Here is a 17,147-nt window from a genome sequence, read left to right as displayed (position 1 = left end):
TCTATCTACAGGCTTTTACACACAGAGAAAGAAATGTGAGTCATCATGCTTTGCAGCTGGTGACAGTGGGAAGCTGTCTATACCTAGTCCAATTCACCTTCACAACTGCATGCCAACTATGCACCTGTAGAGTTTCATTCTTTTAGGGGGATGCAGAGGATGAATACCATGAAAGGCTCCAAATCACACAACTTCCAAAATAATGAGCAAATGTATATTACTCATCATCACAAAAACATTCTCAGTACTTAAGAACTGTAATCCTAGAATTCACTAGAGCTACATTAAAAATGAATGATCAATCCCGCAAACACAAGTAAGAGGGAGTGGTGAACTAGACAAAAACAAACAAAAAAAAAAAAATAAAAAATAAAAAGGCTGCAACTGACTTTCCAAAGAAGCAAGTCTATCTCAAGGAGAAGAGTACCCCCAGAAGAATGGGGAAAGGGGGAAAGCAGTACTAGCTGTGTGATCTTAGGAGAGATCATGTCACCTCTGGGCCTCAGCTTTTTCATCTGTAAGACAGAAACAATTCCTATCTCGGGGGTATTGGTGTTTTTTGAGCTGTGGATTGAAACCTACTGGGTCTTAAAATCAGTTCAGTGGATCACAACTAGCAAAAAATAAAATATGGTGCGAGGAGTCAGGCTAATTCTGAAAGGGGTACACATCATGTTAACATAATGTGGTACTTCCGTACTAGAAATAAATACTGACATGCCAATATTTTCTTTTTGCTCTCCAACACTAATCACTACACTCAACAAATTCCTCCTGAAACCAGAAGCCTGGTTCTCACTGCCCAACCAGTTGCTAATCTTCACAGCTGACTTAGCACTACTCCACCTTCTGACAACCATATGTGCTAGGGACAAGCCAAGTGTGACAGTAACGAAGAGCTTCTGACCAAGTCGGCAGGAGGGTTGTGCTTTCCAGTTTTCTTGTCCCAGGGACAGTCAGTTTTGCCTCCCTCCCAGAAATCATCATGACCCATCGACACACATCCTTTAATGAATCTTGTGGGAGATACAGAACTCCAAGACAAGGAGCCCAACCCCAGAGACTTTATTTGCTGATGAGAAAGCACCTAACCAGAATTTGAATAGTCAAGTCCCACAGAAGACTGGAGAAGGAAGGAAGATGAAGAAATGGAGTGCAGGAGCAGAGAGGGATCCACGAGAAGCTGGGGCTAAGTGAGCATCAGGGGGTAAGGACTCCACACCACACAGGCCTCACATTGGTGAGGGCTCCAGGGTCCATGCTAAGATGCCCCTGCTTCCAGCATGCAGGCCCCAAAGAACTCTGGGGCCACTAACCCACCTCCTCTCTCCAAGACAGGTGCAGAGTAAGGCAAGTGCTCCACCCCGCCCTGTTGGCTAACCCTGAAATGCTCACAGATCCTCCTCTGTTATGGACTCTTTGGCCAACCCATGGAAGGAAATGACTACGGAGACCAGGAGGCCAGGAAGGCAGAATGGCTAAAGCAAAGAGCATGGGACTCAGGTTCAGCCTACCTGGGTTCAAATTCTGACTTGAAGTTCAGGCCTTTTTGCTCATCCCTGTAAAACGAGAGCCAATACTTCTGATCATCCAGGAAGCCTGCCTCTGGATACATATACAAGTCACCAGCTGGTCATGGTATGACCAGGACGGTATGACTGGGATGTGTAATCACATCACAGCCCTGCTGAACAGCGCCCCCTGGCCCTCACACACCTGCAGGGATCACGGCAGCATGTCTGTGAAAAATCAGATCTTTCAGCTTCCTTAACTATGAAAAACAAAACAAAACAAAACTCTTTCAAATCAATAAAATGTGCCCATGCCCACATGAAAAAAAAATCAGCAAGAGACAATTTGCCAAATACAATAACCTGTACACTTATTTAACCTCACTAATAATCAATGTCATAAAAAATAAAATGGCCATAGAAGCCATTTTCTCACATCAGACTGAATAGATCAAAAGAACATTCATGGTGGACCAGGCTTGGAGAAAATCCGTAAGCTCATACAGTACTCATACAAATGTAAATTAGTACCACCTTTCTGAAAGGCAGTTTGGAAATATGTATTAAGAACCTTTAAATGGTTCACATCTCCTCTGATCTAGTCATTCCTTGGCAAGAAATATACCCAAAGTGAGTATCTATAGAAATACTTCATTTACATGAGGATGTTCATCATGTCCTTATAAGAAGAAACAACTGGGGCCCCTGGGTGGCTCAGATGGTTAAGCAACTGCTTTCAACTCGGGTCTTGATCCCAGGGTCCTGGGATGGAGCCCCATGTTGGGCTCCCTGCTCAGCAGGGAGTAGGCTTCTCCCTCTACCCCTGCTCATGTGTGTTCTCGCTCTCTCTCTCAAATAAATACAATCTTTAACAAAAAAAAAAAAAAGAAGAAGAAGAAGAAGAAACAACTTATATGATCTACTTAACAAAGATAGGGAAAAACACCAAGCAGCCATAGAAAAAAGATAAGCGGGGCACAGTAAAAATGTTATCAGCAGTTATATTCTAAGTAGTAAAATTAAAGGTAATTTAAATTTTTAAATATTTTCCCATCAGGTCCACATTTTTCACCAAACAAGTATTCTTTCTATACTTTGAAAAAGTGCCAAATGGATATATCTAAGCTTCTCAACTCCTCTGTGCTGACTTCACCCTAAAACTTTCTGGCCTGACCCTCAGGTCTTTCCACTGGGACCCCTGACTTATTCTTGGTCCATCTTTCCAGACACACTCCTGCTCCTTCAGCTCAAATGTCACCACCCTACAGGCCCTTCCTCTGTCCTTGCCCCCAAACCATGCTAAATAGGTCAGAATGATGAGCACGCCCCAGTCCCACATGGATAACCATAGGAGGCAACAGGAGATTCTGCAAAGTAACCAAAACAACCAGCCCCTGAGGTCAGCTTCCCCAACCACATTATCTATCTAAACTCGTCAAAGCTAAAAGACATTTGTGATGAATGAAGATGAAAATCTTCAGGAAATTTCCAGGAAAAAATTTTTCCTGGAAAATTTCCCTGGAAAAAAAAGGGGACCCTGAAAAACCTCAGACCATCTTGGTTTTCCATCCCCCTTTTGATCCCCTGGACACTAAAAGTCTTTGGTTTTCCAACTTCAAATAATGGCTCATTCTTATACTTTGGATTTTCTTTTATCTTATTAATACAGGATTTATTTGCCTTCCCTCTGTCAAACCCTGAGCTAACCACTTTCCCCAGGCTGCCTGGGGAGGTGTAAGAAAAGGAGCATACAGGGTAGAGGAGACACGGGAGAAAGATGGAGGCACAGGTCCTTCACATAGTGAAGAGGATGAGAAAGGCCACCATCAGGCAAAAGAGCCCCATGTCCTCCGAGAGGGCAAAGCCCAGAATGGTGTAGGGGAAGAGCTGTTGCTTCAGAGACAGGTTCCTGACATGACCAATGATGAAATTCCCACAGTCCCAGTTCCAGCCCCAGAGCAAGCCACGCCTACCATGGCAGCCCCAGCCCCCATGCACTTGGCTGCTGTGCCAATGTCCCTTGAAATGGCTCTGATTCAGCTGCGGCTGGGAATAAGTGAGGTCAGGGGACACAGGGCTGCCAAGCTGCTGAGGCTCTCATCTATCAGTGTCTCTGGTGCTTTTAGCATGTAGACATTAATTGGCTCAAGGGCTGAGAGGTGCCCCTGCCCAAGAAGGGGGTGGAGATGAACTTCGCACAGACGTACGTATTCAGGGAATGAGGGGCTGTGGCAGGAGAGCTGCTCCCAGTGCACAGAAGACAGGGAGCTCGTATACTGGATATTTTAAGACCAATGAGAAATGTTAAGAGTTGTGTGTTAGAACACCAAACCTCGTAATGCAGATAATTCTTCCTGAGATCTAGGAAAGAGGATCTAACCACAGCTCCTAGGACTCAAGCAGGACCCTCTAGAACGATAAGATGTCACTTGTCTGATAAGCCTCCAGGAAAGGCTGATATCTCTGGAAGAAATGGTTCTTGGTCAGAAGTGCTCAATGTAGTGTGTTTTCAACAGACCACTATGTGAAAATTAAAAATTCTCTGTACAGAGAATTCTGTGGAGCAGACAGAAGATAGAAATGGCAGCTGTCCAAGAGAAAACTGAGAGTCTGGTTGGCATCCCTGTGAGAAAACAAAGCCCATGTGGCCCTTGTTCTCCCAAATCTATAGGGGGTGACAGACGTCACCCTCAACACAGAACAGACCGGATTGCAGTAGGAGATTCTACTTAAAGTAGCCAGTGAAGGAGGTCTTCGGGCTTCTACTAACTCCCCTCATACTCAAAAACGTAGGGTGGGACACTACACACCGACAGTTGAAGGGAATACAGAGGATTTAGGATTTATGCCTTCAGAGGGAAGCCCCTGGAAAAACTGGCTCAAGGGAATCAGAATGCATGCTGGCTGGTCAATCCCCCTGAGCCGCTTCTCAACTGATTATTTTTCCACCAATAACCTCTTATTTAGAAGACTATTATTATTTTGAAGACTGAATGCATCAGTAACTGATTCATTCTGAAGAGAAGTGCCCCATCACACTAAGAATCTAACCATGGCATCTTTGTTAGGCCCTTCAGGTAGGAGAGCACGGCCACCGCCAGCAAGTCGCTGTTCCAACATCTAGGGAATGTACACTTCTATTGCAATAGTGGAAAGAGGCTTCATGTGTGATAATTTTTATCCAAAGTCATCTAGTTAAAGCAGCACCAGTGCCGGCTATCTTTAACATATCATTTCTGTACAATCTCATAAGAATTAAGACCATCATTTTAGGGGCATCTGGCTGGCTCAGTCAGTAGAGCATGCAACTCTTGATCTCAGGGTTGTGAGTCTGAGCCTCAGGTTGGGGGTAAAGATGACTTTAAGAAAAGGAGGGACTGCCTGGGTGGTTCAGTCGGTTAAGCATCTGAGTGTTGATTTTGGCTCTGGTCATGACCTCGGGTCTTGGGAGCTTCTGACTTGCAGGGAGTTTTCTAGATATTATTCCTTTGTTTGCCAGACATTTATGGCACACTCATCAACAGATCTTCAAGGCCTGTGCCTTGAGGATGCTCCCTCTAAGCCACAGGCAGCTACCCGTGCTTGATCCCTGCCCTTCTTTCCCATCCTCACACCTACAAAACAGTCCCTCTTTTCTCCTTGTCTGGCTGTCAGTGAGCCAGCTGCCTACCACCACCAGAGGAGACCCTCGCCTGCCACAGTTGAACACTTCTACTCTCCACTCTCATCTTCCCACAGCTTTGCTTCTTCACTGCTTTGCAGAATGCCTGCCAATTTTTCACAGGCATCTTCAGGCCTTTGGAAGTGCTCAAAGTTCTCTGTTTGTTCCAATATCTATTCTCCTTTCCTTCCATTATAACAGGAACCCCAGGGATTAATCAAGCACATGGCCACCTAGAAAGGGCATTTCCCAGCTTCCCTTGCAGCCAGGCAAGGACATGTGACAGAGTTCTGACCAATGGGGTGGATGCAGAAACAGTGCATTTTCTAGGAAGAGTCCTTACAGGAAAGGAACAGGCCTTTCCTCTTCTTCCGTTCTTCCTGTTTGCTGAAATATGGATGTGATGGCTGGAATTCCAGCAGCCATCCTGTAGTAGGGCTAGAAGTCACACACTCAGGATGGTGGAACAGCCAGAGAGAAGGAACCTGAATCTTTGACATGTGAGGAAGAAGCGTATTTACACTGGTATCTTGTTTAAGCCATGATCATTTGTGGTTTTCAGTCACTTGCAGCTTAACAGGACAGCAACTACTTTTTGGTAAAGAAGCCTGAGACTTTGCAGTAATGTTTAAAGAAACAGGTTATAAACACACTCAGTACTAGTTACTTCATAAGGTAACAGAGACTTAAAAATATAAGACTGGGGCACCTATGTGGCTCAGTCAGTTAAGTGTCTGCCTTCATCTCAGGTCATGATTCCAGGGTCCTAGGATCGAGTTCCCTGCTCCCTGCTCAGCAGGGAGTCTGCTTCTCCCTCCACCCGCCCCTCTTCCTGCTTGTACTCATGTGCTCGCTCTCTCCTTCTCTGTCGAATAAATAAATAAAATCTTTTAAAAATATATAAGAACTTAACAAAATCCACAAAATGGAAAATGTATAAAGGTTTACTGTTCAGAAAAACTTAGGTCCTATCACCTTCTGAGATACCATCTTCCATGAAAGGATTTTTGGACCATTGTGCAAAATAATGTTGGCAAGGTAAAACCTTGTCTGCTCCCCATTCTACTTGACCTCTCCATGGTACTTGACACAGCTTTTCTTTCTTCTCAAAAACGTGTTCTTTCAGGATCTGGTAGCACACCACCCTCTCCTGACTCTTCCCTGATCTCCTACCCAGCATCCTCTCCTCCATCAGTCAACTCCAATTGAACACAGGCACTTCCCATGATCAGTTGTCAGCTCTTGCCCTTCTTAATGTCAACAGCAGAAGCCCAGAATTCACAGGTGCCATCAATCAAGAGGAGCCATGTTTATCCTTCACCCCAAACACGGAACAACAAAAGTGTTGCAACTGGCTGCTTCTAATGTAAGATGAGCTCAGTCTCTCAAAACTGAAAACTTCCTGTTGATGAAAGCAGACAGGGTGCATGGCTTTTGACCTCAATATCCCACTGAAATGAATGTCAATAAGCCTAGTAAGGAATAAAACTGTGTCCTTTTAGGCAGAAATAGTAAGGGACAGGGACCAACCACATATACGAGATTTCAAGAAATTTCTGGATAATAGTGTAGATTGAAGAACTAAGATGGAGGATATAAAACCAAGTGTAGCCAAGAGGATATACTTCAGAAAGGCTCCAGAGAAAGTAGCAGCCCTCTGCTACCCTGGAGGAGTTCCGGACTGAGATCTGACATATGGGATGGTAGATGAGATTTAGGAGGTGTGGCTCCCTATCCGGTCAACCTAAAATGAAGCCTATCAAGCAACAGGCCCCATCTAAGCACACAGAGGTCTCAGAAAAAGTCCCAGTCAGGAGAGAAGTGAGCCCAGACATTGCTACTCATTCTCTCCTTGTCCAAATGGAGAGAATTTGGACAAGTAAAATAAGATTTTACTTATTTGGGTTATCCTGCCCCATTCGTCCCGACCCTCTTCCATAATTGTCCTTGAAGGGGAGAGGGATGGAAGATAACCTTCAGTGCATGGTAACCAGACCCAATGAGACTACTGGACATCAAACTGCGATACAGACTCTAGGCTGCATACAAGGACTAGCAACTGGATGGGCTTGGTGCCGCCTGCCTTGGGAGGAATCAGTTGTGTCCTGCAGACCAGAAGAAAAGACTGGCTCAAGCAAGTACACCCTGCAACACCGCCCCCCCCCCCAGTTAGTATTTTCCTGGGAAGATACACAGAGATTGTTCATATGCAAACTTCATACAGTGCAAATGACCCTCAATGTGATGTTTTCAGTCAACATTTATTAAGAAACAAATATTTGTGTCTCAAAAACCCATCTGAAAGGTGCCTGGGTGGCTCAGTCATTAAGCATCTGCCTTCAGCTCAGGTCATGATCCCAGGGTCTTGGGATGGAGCCCTGCATACAGCTCCCTGCTCAGTGGGAAGTCTGCTTCTCCCTCTCCCACTCCCCCTGCTTGTGTTCCCTCTCTCGCTCTCTCTCTCTGTCAAATAAATAAGTAAAATCTTTTAAAAAAATCCATTTGACATTTTTTTACAGACTTCTTTATTTTTAGGGAGAAACTGAAAAAGAGCACAGGGTGGGGGGAAGGCAGGGGCAGAGGGAGAGGCAGAATCTCAAGCAGACTACAGACTCAGATTACAATCTGAGCCAAAATCAAGAGTGAGACACTTAACTAACTGAGCCACCCAGGCACCCGCATTTTAGACTTTTAACAAAACAATACATGGGGAAATTTTAGAGTTACATTCCAAATAACAGTGGCAGGAGGTCAGAATTAATAGATTTCAAAACAATAATCAAAATTCAAAAGGAATGTATGGTCTTCAGATTACTGGTATTTTGAGAGTAGTCACACTGACAACATATGCTTTGTGAATAAACAATAAGAGGCTTTTAGAAAAAAAAAGAAAATGACCTGATGTCTTATAGTACCATATAAAGAAATTTTTAATGTAGCAACCAGGGTGAAATAAAGCTATACTCTGTAGTTTCTTCATCCTAAACCATGGTTGACAAGAAGATGAAAGCTTGCCAGTTCAGGAAGCTCTACTACAACCCCAAACAACACCCAGTCTGACCAACCACTTGATAATGGATCCCATTATTAGTGCGACCATATAAGGTGTCCTCCAAACTGCGACAATGCAGAGCAAAGGAGAGTATCACCCACCTCATCCACATCCATTAGCAATGACTGCTTCAACCCTTCTCTTCCTTGGTGAGTAATACAGTTCATTAAAGCTGCAGATCTTGCCTTTTTTTTTCAAGATTTTATTTATTTATTTGACAGAGAGAGTGCATGCACAAGCAGGCGGAGCAGCAAGTAGAGGAAGAGGAAGAAGCAGACTCCCCTTCCAGCAGGGAGCTGACTGCAGGACGACATCCCAGGACCCTGGGATCATGACCTGAGCCGAAGGCAAATGCTTAACTGACTGAGCCACCCAGGAACCTCCCTCTCTACACTCATAATTATTGAGGACCTCAGTAGTTGTCTATGTAATTTACATCAATCAATACCTGCCATTATTAGATATTAAAACAGGAATTTCCAAAATACAGGAAAACACAAGTGTGGCATTTCCTCAAGAAATTAAACACAGAATTACCACATGACCCAGCAATTCCATTTTGGGGTCTAGGCCCAAAAGAAATGAAAGCAGAGATCCCAACAAATATTTGTACACCCATGTTCACGGCAGCATTATTCACAATTTGGGTTGTTCGCAGGTTGGGGCTACTGCAGAGAACACTGCTTTCAATATTCTAGAACTTGTCTGTTAGTGAACATTATAAACATTATGTACAGATTTCTATCAAGTAATCACCTGTGAATGTTCATAGGATTTGTGTATACGTAGGTTTTATTTTTTTAAGATTTTACTTATTTGAGAGAGAAAGCACACACATGAGTCGGGTAGGGGATAGCAGATGGAGAGGGAAAGAATCTCAAGCAGACTCTAAGCTTAGCACGGACCCCAGGCCAACATGGGGCTCGATCTCACAACCCTGAAATCATGACCTGAACCGAAACCAAGAGTTGGACACCCAACCGACTGAGACACCCAGATGCCCCTATACATAGGTGTCAGTAAATATTTGCCAAACAGTTTTCCAGAGTGGTTTTACCAATTTATACTCCCACAAACAGTACATGAACTCCACATACTCGTCATCCCTTAGTATTTTCAGTCCTCTTAATCTTAGCCATGCTGATGGGTGTGCAGTAGAATCTCATTGCTGTTTTAATTTGCACTTCCCTAACAACTAATGATGTTGGTCACACTTCTGTATATTTATTGACCACCTGAAGAGCCCTGTTTTTTTTTTTTTAAGATTTTATTTACTTATTAAACAAAGAGAGAGAGAATACAAGCAGAAGCAGGAGAGGGAGAAGCAGCCTTCCTGCCAAGCATGGAGCCCAGCGTGGGGCTCGATCCCAGGATACTGGGATCATGACCTGAGCTGAAGGCAGATGCTTAACGACAGAGCCACCCAGGCACCCCATAAAGAGCCCCATTTAATTGAGTTGTCTTTTTTATATATTCATTTTGTAGGACTTCTTTACATAGATTCTGGATATGAGTCTTATGTCAAATGCATTTTTTAATCTTCTCATCAGTAGACTTCCTTTTCATCTGTAGACTTCCTTTTCATTTAGTTCTTAATTTTAATGTAGCTCTATTTACCAACTGTTTCTTTTATAATTGGTGTTTCTTTTTCCTAATTAGGGGCTTTTAAATATCACTATACCATTATCAGACCTATAAAAATTAACAATTCCTTTATATTAAATCTCCAATATTCAAATTTACCCAAATTTTCACATATTTTTCCTCTTCATAGCAATTTGGTTGAATCAGGACCCAAATCAGGTCCAGAAATCATTAATATGCCTTAAGTCTTTGAATGCATAGGTTTATAATATCTATTGCTCCCCCCTTCTCTTAAAATGGGGCACAATATCTCCTTGCCATGTATTTTCTAAAGTAACCAGGTCATTTGTCCAATGGTGTTTTTCAATGTGTTCTCCTGTCCCTTGAATTTCCTGTAAACTAGCCCTTAGAACTAAAGTATTGATTAGGCTCTGGTATGATTTTTGGACAAGATTCCTCCTCTAATTTGTACTTCCATCAGGAGATATCCAATATCTGGTTGTCTGATGGTAGCAGCATTGATGGTTATGGTCTTGTTCTATAAATTCAGTGGGGAGTTGAATATATTAATATTTTATCACTCTTTTTCCATTTGTTCTATTAAAATAATCAACTATTTGGTTACTCTAAGGTACAGTTCCTATGGGAAAAGCATAATAGTGCCTCAGAACAACCTCATTCTAAGCCCCTTTATTCAGAGGAGAAAATGGAGGCAAATTATTGGGGGAGCCCAGGTTATAAACCAAGCAATCCAAGAACTCTGGGCTTGTAACCACTAGGCTCTAATGCCTCTTCTAAGATCAGGAAACATGCGAATACTCTGTATGTCTTTGTGGGGAAGGAGAAACCACAAAGATAGACACTCTCATGCAGTTGGGGTGGCTACAAATTTACTGCAGGAAGGAAATATATTAATTGTATCAAAAGCTTAGACAATGTACATCCCTTTTTAAATCAGCATTTCTAAACATAGCACTTATCTAAGGATATGCATGTGCAGAAAGGGCTTTTTGTGTTTTGTTTTATTTCAACAAGGATATTTCCTGCAGCTTGCTTATAATAGCAAAAAAATTAAACAACTTAAAAGCCTGATTGGTTCAATAAGTTCAAGTACAGAAACACAATGAAATGACATATAGACATTAAAAATGATGCTGGTTAAATGTTTATAGACTTGAACAATGTTCACGGCATATTCTTAAGTTAAAAAATTAGTTATAAAACAGTAGTATTCATACTACAGGAATGTGCAGTGCATATACAAAGAAATATGCACCAAATATCAACATATGTGGTTCTCTCTCAATGGCAGGTTTGAGGTGACTTGTTTTCTTTTTTTGGTGCTTCTACAATGAATATCGTTTATTTGCATCTGTTTCTTTCATGGTAAGAAAAAGTTTGAAATAATGCTTAAAAAGAACTTAACGAACCTTAACAGTGTGGGAAAATGCTTCTGGCAGCATAAAAAGGCAAGCTATCGGATCAAACATGGTAACTGCTATTACAGCCATGTGCAACCACATGCATTTGAACAATGGTTGTTTCCCTGCATGATGGGACTGCAGATGGGTTTCATACTCATATGTACACATTTCTGTGATTTCTACAATATATGCTGATGAAGTAATGAGACAGAGAAGAGCTAAAACGGATTTTGAGAAAATAAGATTTAAATAGGTAGAGGTAGGGAGAGGGGTGACAGAGAAAAAGCACAATTCAGGAAGTGGAAACAGCAAGAGCCTAGATTGATATCACAGGGCACCAAGCAAGAGGAGGGACTGGGTAAGAGAGAAGACTTTATAGTCTTCAATAGCCAGGATTCTTTTTTCCCCTCTAATTATAGGGTGGTTTCAGAGCTGTCAGAGGATAGGAAGGATAGATGGACTAGAAGTATACAAGAGCGACAGGTAAGGAATCCAGGTTAACACCTGGTTAGAACCTATGACCTGGATGGGGTGAGAGCAGAAGACAAAGTGACCAATGGACTTAACCTAGAGCAACTTAGAAATCTGATTCTACTTGTAGAGGAGACAGAAAGAGGGTCAATGTCTAGAAAAAAAGAAGTCAGATTTGAGATAGTCACTGATTGAGGAATATGCACCAAGGAATGTTCTGGACATCACTGAAACCACCAGGACCAGCAGGAAACAGATTGTGGGGTGAAGGCTCTGAGAATCACCTGCTGAGGAATCTGGGGTCAATGACAGAAATCCCCTCAACATTAGGGACCCAGGAGCAGAGAGTATTGTCAGTAAATCCCAAGTCTCAACAGCTGTTTCAGCAGAGTCTTCCCGGAGAAGTCCTGGGCTGGCCCTGCGGTGACCCTAATACAAAGGACTTGCTGACAAAAGGTTAACAAAAGGACATCTTACTTTGGAAGGAGATATTGCATCCTGCACCAACAGCAGGCACTCACGAGCACTGAAACTTGGCTCAAAACGCTGCCTCTGTGGCGCACTGGGGAAGAGAGAAGGTGCAACTCACAGTGTACCCTTTGCACCTCTCAAATTTGGAACCATGCACTGCCCAGTCAAAAGGACACAATAAAGTTTAACTTTCTTGAAAAGGTCACTCAACTTAGTGGGCCCTATGCCATCCCCACTGCTGGGGCAAACAGCGTGAGAACAAAGACTGGGGACTGGTGGGGAGCTGCCTAAAGGATCCAGCCTACCATCGCTGGCACTGCACCACCACACACAAGGCTTGCAAGGCAAGAGCTCTGCCTAAAGCCGGGAACAAATTTGTATTTTTCCAAGATGACCCTGGAAAAATACTAATCAAGAGTCAGGGTCTCTACGTCTCCTTCACAAACCAGAGGCAGTACAGCACATGAAAGGCTGTGCTTTCTCATGCCCAGCAGCCTCCAGCATGGGTCAGGAGAGTCAGGGAGGCTGTCACAGCATGGGGAACACGAAGCCGTGTGCAGGACAGGTACTCTGCAAGCCTACTGGAAACGTAAATGAGTTCAATACAGTCCACCTGCATGGCTCCTAGAGCAGAGGGAAGAGCGTGCAAATCAGAAACACAGTAGTCCCCCGTGTCTGCAGTTTTGCTCTCCCAGGCCCGTTGCCAGCAGTCGGCCCAGGGCCTGGAAGCAGGTGATCCTCCTGAGGTACTGTCAGGAGGTCAACAGTAGCCAACCTCTAAGTCATGGTGCCTAAGTCACTGACCACACTTCATCTCATCACACGCGCATTTTATCATTTCACATCATCACAGGAAGGGCGAGTACAGAACGACATTTTGAGAGAGAGAACACATTCACATAACTTTTATTAGAGTATATGGTTATAATTACTCTATTTCAATATTGTTGTTCATCTCTTACTGCGCTAATGTGCAAATTAAGCTTTATCATAGGTATATAAGTCTAGGAAAAAACATGGTAGATATAGGATTCGGTACTATCTGCAGTTGCAGGCATCCTCTGGGGTCCGGGAACATATCCCCTGCAAATGGGGCGGGGGGGATACCGTATGAACACTCACATTCTTTCAGTTTAAAGGATGATTATTTGCATCCTTTTGCAACTGGGAAATTAGTTACAAGATTCATTTTTTGTGCAGTTATATTTCTTCAAATCAATGGAGAAAGAATGAAATATTTGGAGATTTGGAGCCAAAAGTGGTAAAAAAAAAAAAAAAATCCTGAACATTTTCTTCATGAACACAGACACCAGCCCACCCTCAGAGCTAACAGAGACTGTATACAGCAGACACAGGATTCAGTGAATGTTCTGAGGAGAAGGTGTGTGGAATACTGAGTGACTGATTATTGCTGGAACAAACAGTTCTGATACTAAAAGTCATCATCCAGAAAGCAGCCTCATATGCAGCTCAGTGTGAGGAGCCCACACCACACCGGGAGTTCCTTCCAAAGATACCTGAGCAGCTGCTCCCAGGGATGGACTTCAAAATATATAAACCACCAGTAACTGGGAAAACTGGACCTAATCTGCCCATTTTTTTCCCCTCAGGATCTCCACATTACTGAAATATATATATATATATATACACACACACACACATATATATGAAAATATACACACACATATACTTTGAAAGACTCATTTTGCTATTGATAATAGCTATTTTGCTATTTTGCTGATTTTTATAGCCACATAAGAAAAATAGATGCTCTTTGGGCATGCTTTTAAAGTCTGTAAATTAGGGGCACCTGGGTGGCTCAGTGGGTTAAGCCTCTGCCTTCGGCTCAGGTCATGATCCCAGGGTCCTGGGATGGAGCCCCACATAGGGCTCTCTGCTCAGCAGGGAGCCTGCCTCTCTGCCTACTTGTGATCTCTCTCTCTGTGTCAAATAAATAAATAAATAAATAAAAACCTTTAAAAAGAAAAAAAAAAAAAAAAGAACCACAGTCAATGGGGCGCCTGGGTGGCTCAGTGGGTTTAGCCTCTGCCTTCGGCTCAGGTCATGATCTCAGGGTCCTGGGACTGAGCCCCGAATCGGGCTCTCTGCTCAGCAGGGATACTGCTTCCCCCCTGTCTCTCTGCCTGCCTCTCTGCCTACTTGTCATCTCTCTCTCTGTTTCAAATAAATAAATAAAATCTCTAAAAAAAAAAAAAAAAAGAACCATAGTCAAGGGCATCTGGGTGGCTCAGTCGGTTAAGCATCTGCCTTTGGCTCAGGTCATGATCCCAGTGTCCTGGGATCTAGTCCTGCATCAGGCACCCTGCTCAGTGGGAGCTTATGCACGTGCTCTCTTAAAAATAAATAAAATTTAAAAAATTTTAAAAAGAACCATAGTCAAGGTTTACTGATTTTTCAATACCTGAAGTATTTCTCAATAACAAAAGAAGTTGAAATAGAGCATTTCTCCTACATCTGTAGTTTTATAGCTTTTAAAATAAGATTTCATTATTTCAGTAATTCATTCTTAAAATCACAAGAACACTTTTAATTATTCACAACTGTCCTCAAACACATTATAGCTAGTGCAGTGAAGGGAAGATAACTGCATACAGCAATGCTGCTTCTACAACTAAAGCCTGCCTGTGATTCTGAGCATCGAAAAATTCAGCAAGAAAAGAATTGAAAACACAGGTCATACAAGGCCAAGCCCTGTCTCTAACAACTTCCTTAAAAAGTGATGAATAGCGAAAAACTACTCCAAACACTCACAACTTGATGTTTTAATCATCTAACAAGAGTGGAAGGTGAATATTATTTTTTTCTATAACACTATATTTCAGCCAGAAACAACCTTAGCTAATAAACTATCACAATGTAACAATTCCTGCCCTACCTCTGAAATAGGCATATTCATTTAATCCACAGGAATATCCTCTGAAACACATGCTACTTTATCACCTCCATTTTAGGGATGGACAAACAGGCTTTTACAAGTGCCTTGCTCAAAGTTACACAGCTGGTAAGTGGCACAGTCCCTGTCAGTTAAACTTTAAACTCCCCTTTCTAAATGATGTCACTACTTCCTCCCCATGCTGTCTTCATCCATCTACAAAGGAAGCCTTGAAACAAGTAAACCTCTAATTTAAGGAGCACTCCAGCGCGTAAATACAGCAAAACCTTCACTATAACCTCCAAAACAAAGTCTCCTGAAATGCGAACCCAAACATAAATTTTAAGATGCCAATCTTTTGGCCCATGTTTCATCCTTTTCTTTCCTAACCTCCATTGGAAAAACACGGTTGGACGGAAAGAGGATCATTCTCAAAGCTTAAATTCCAAGTTTCTTAAATTTGGCAACAATACTGTGCTTTGGGACTTTAAAATTATAAGCACGGTTCTCAGAGGAAAACATTTCCTTTATTAGCAGTTGGCTTTGAAAATTCCATTCTAGGATGCTAAATATAACAAAATACCTCTGACTTCTAATAAACACATTCTCCAGATTATTTTGAAACTAATGGTTGCCTGCTTATTTACAAAACAATTTTGCCACGACCATTAAGCAAATGGAACATTTTAAAGACTCTCTCAAATTTGTTCCAGTTCTTTTAATGAACTGACCTGATATTATTTTCTGAATTCTTCTACTATGAAATAAGAAAGTTCTCAATTCACAATTCATTTCTTTAAAGAAACAGCCTTGTTTTATTCTAATTTTCTTAAGTTTTAACAGAAGAATATCAGCAAAGCCAGAATCATGGAAATAGGTTTTTCAAACTATGAAATAGAGTATTTTTAAAGATTCTATACATTCATCAAAGGTACATAAAGCATTTCACAGTTCTTAAAATGTATCTTTATTATTAAAAATACCATACTTCAGAAATACTGAGTAACAGGGCAGGGGAGGAGCTGAGTGCCTTGTTCTGGGCTAATGGACTACATCAATCAGGTTTTTAACTGAATGCATAGCTGCTGTGTTTTAGGGAACAAGCACTTAGTGGAGCTCACAACCCCAGGCATTCTGTCATTGTACAAGCGGTTCAAGGGCAGTTGTAAAAATTTAAGGTACTTTTAGCTGGACAGCTCCTCATGTTCTCCCTACCTAAAACATGGAATGAGAAAATAATTAAGACTCAACTGAAACTTTTCCTCTGGGAGATGGATCCAAGGAGTGGGAAAGGTAAAAACTTTCACCTCACAATCCCATGGGGGGGGGGGTGTTTGTTTTCACCAGTAAGTATGTCTATTACAAATAGCTTTTTTATAGCCCCCCTGGCTATTTTGCCTTCTTTTGTCTCCCTGTCTTCATAGCTTTAACATTAAATCTTAAACAGAGCTACCCAACCTCTAAACATCTAAATATTCATCAACTAATATATGCAGGATAGGGCCGAGTTCTTTCAGGCCCAACCAGAATATTTAATGGGAAGATAAGAGATTTCAAAGTATTGTTTCTCTGAAACTGACCCCTAAACTTGGGCTGAAACCCTAAATTTTCTCCAAAATGTATTCTAAAAATTAATATGAAGAGTGCTCCTTGAATGATCTACTGTCAACAGCAGTAACAAAAAGTTTAGCACCCTATTATCTTTCACCCCAAACATGCATCCTAGTATGACTGCTCGGTTGACACCCTGTCCCCAAAGTTTGTGCTTTCTTCCTTCCTGGTGTTTCCCCAACGTCCCTTTCCTCCAATTATCAAAATCTGCAAGCTACATACATAAGTGGGTGCTGTAGGCCTGGGGTACTCCTGGTGTAGGACAACAGGGATTGGTGGCAATAGCTGTTCCTCAGCTCCAGCCCCATGTTAATCAGGTGAGACTATGATGGCAGATCTTCCAATTATTCACATAGGCCTGAAATTCACACTGTTAGGAGAAACCTTCTGGTCTTTAAAATAGCATGTGAACCAAAGAAAACATGTGCAGGACACCCACTGGCAACCCCCAAGTTAACTAGGGTCTTCC

The 17,147-nt window shown here is 42.3% G+C and overlaps 1 protein-coding gene and 1 pseudogene across 2 annotated transcripts in view; both read right to left on the bottom strand.

The window, feature by feature from the left end:
* CDS2 (CDP-diacylglycerol synthase 2) overlaps positions 1-17,147 on the bottom strand; it is a 53,440-nt gene that overhangs the window by 35,239 nt on the left and 1,054 nt on the right. The gene's annotated exons all lie outside the window — the stretch shown is intronic.
* LOC308349843 (ATP synthase F(0) complex subunit C2, mitochondrial-like) lies at positions 3,306-16,986 on the bottom strand (annotated as a pseudogene). The gene is made up of 2 exons: positions 16,901-16,986; positions 3,306-3,751 (listed from the first exon to the last, which is right to left on the bottom strand). The product of its transcript is annotated as an ATP synthase F(0) complex subunit C2, mitochondrial-like (transcript).

This window comes from Martes martes (genome assembly GCF_963455335.1).
Source record: "Martes martes genome assembly, chromosome: 9".
NCBI lineage: Eukaryota > Metazoa > Chordata > Mammalia > Carnivora > Mustelidae > Martes > Martes martes.
This window is presented reverse-complemented; position numbering and strand designations above follow the sequence as displayed.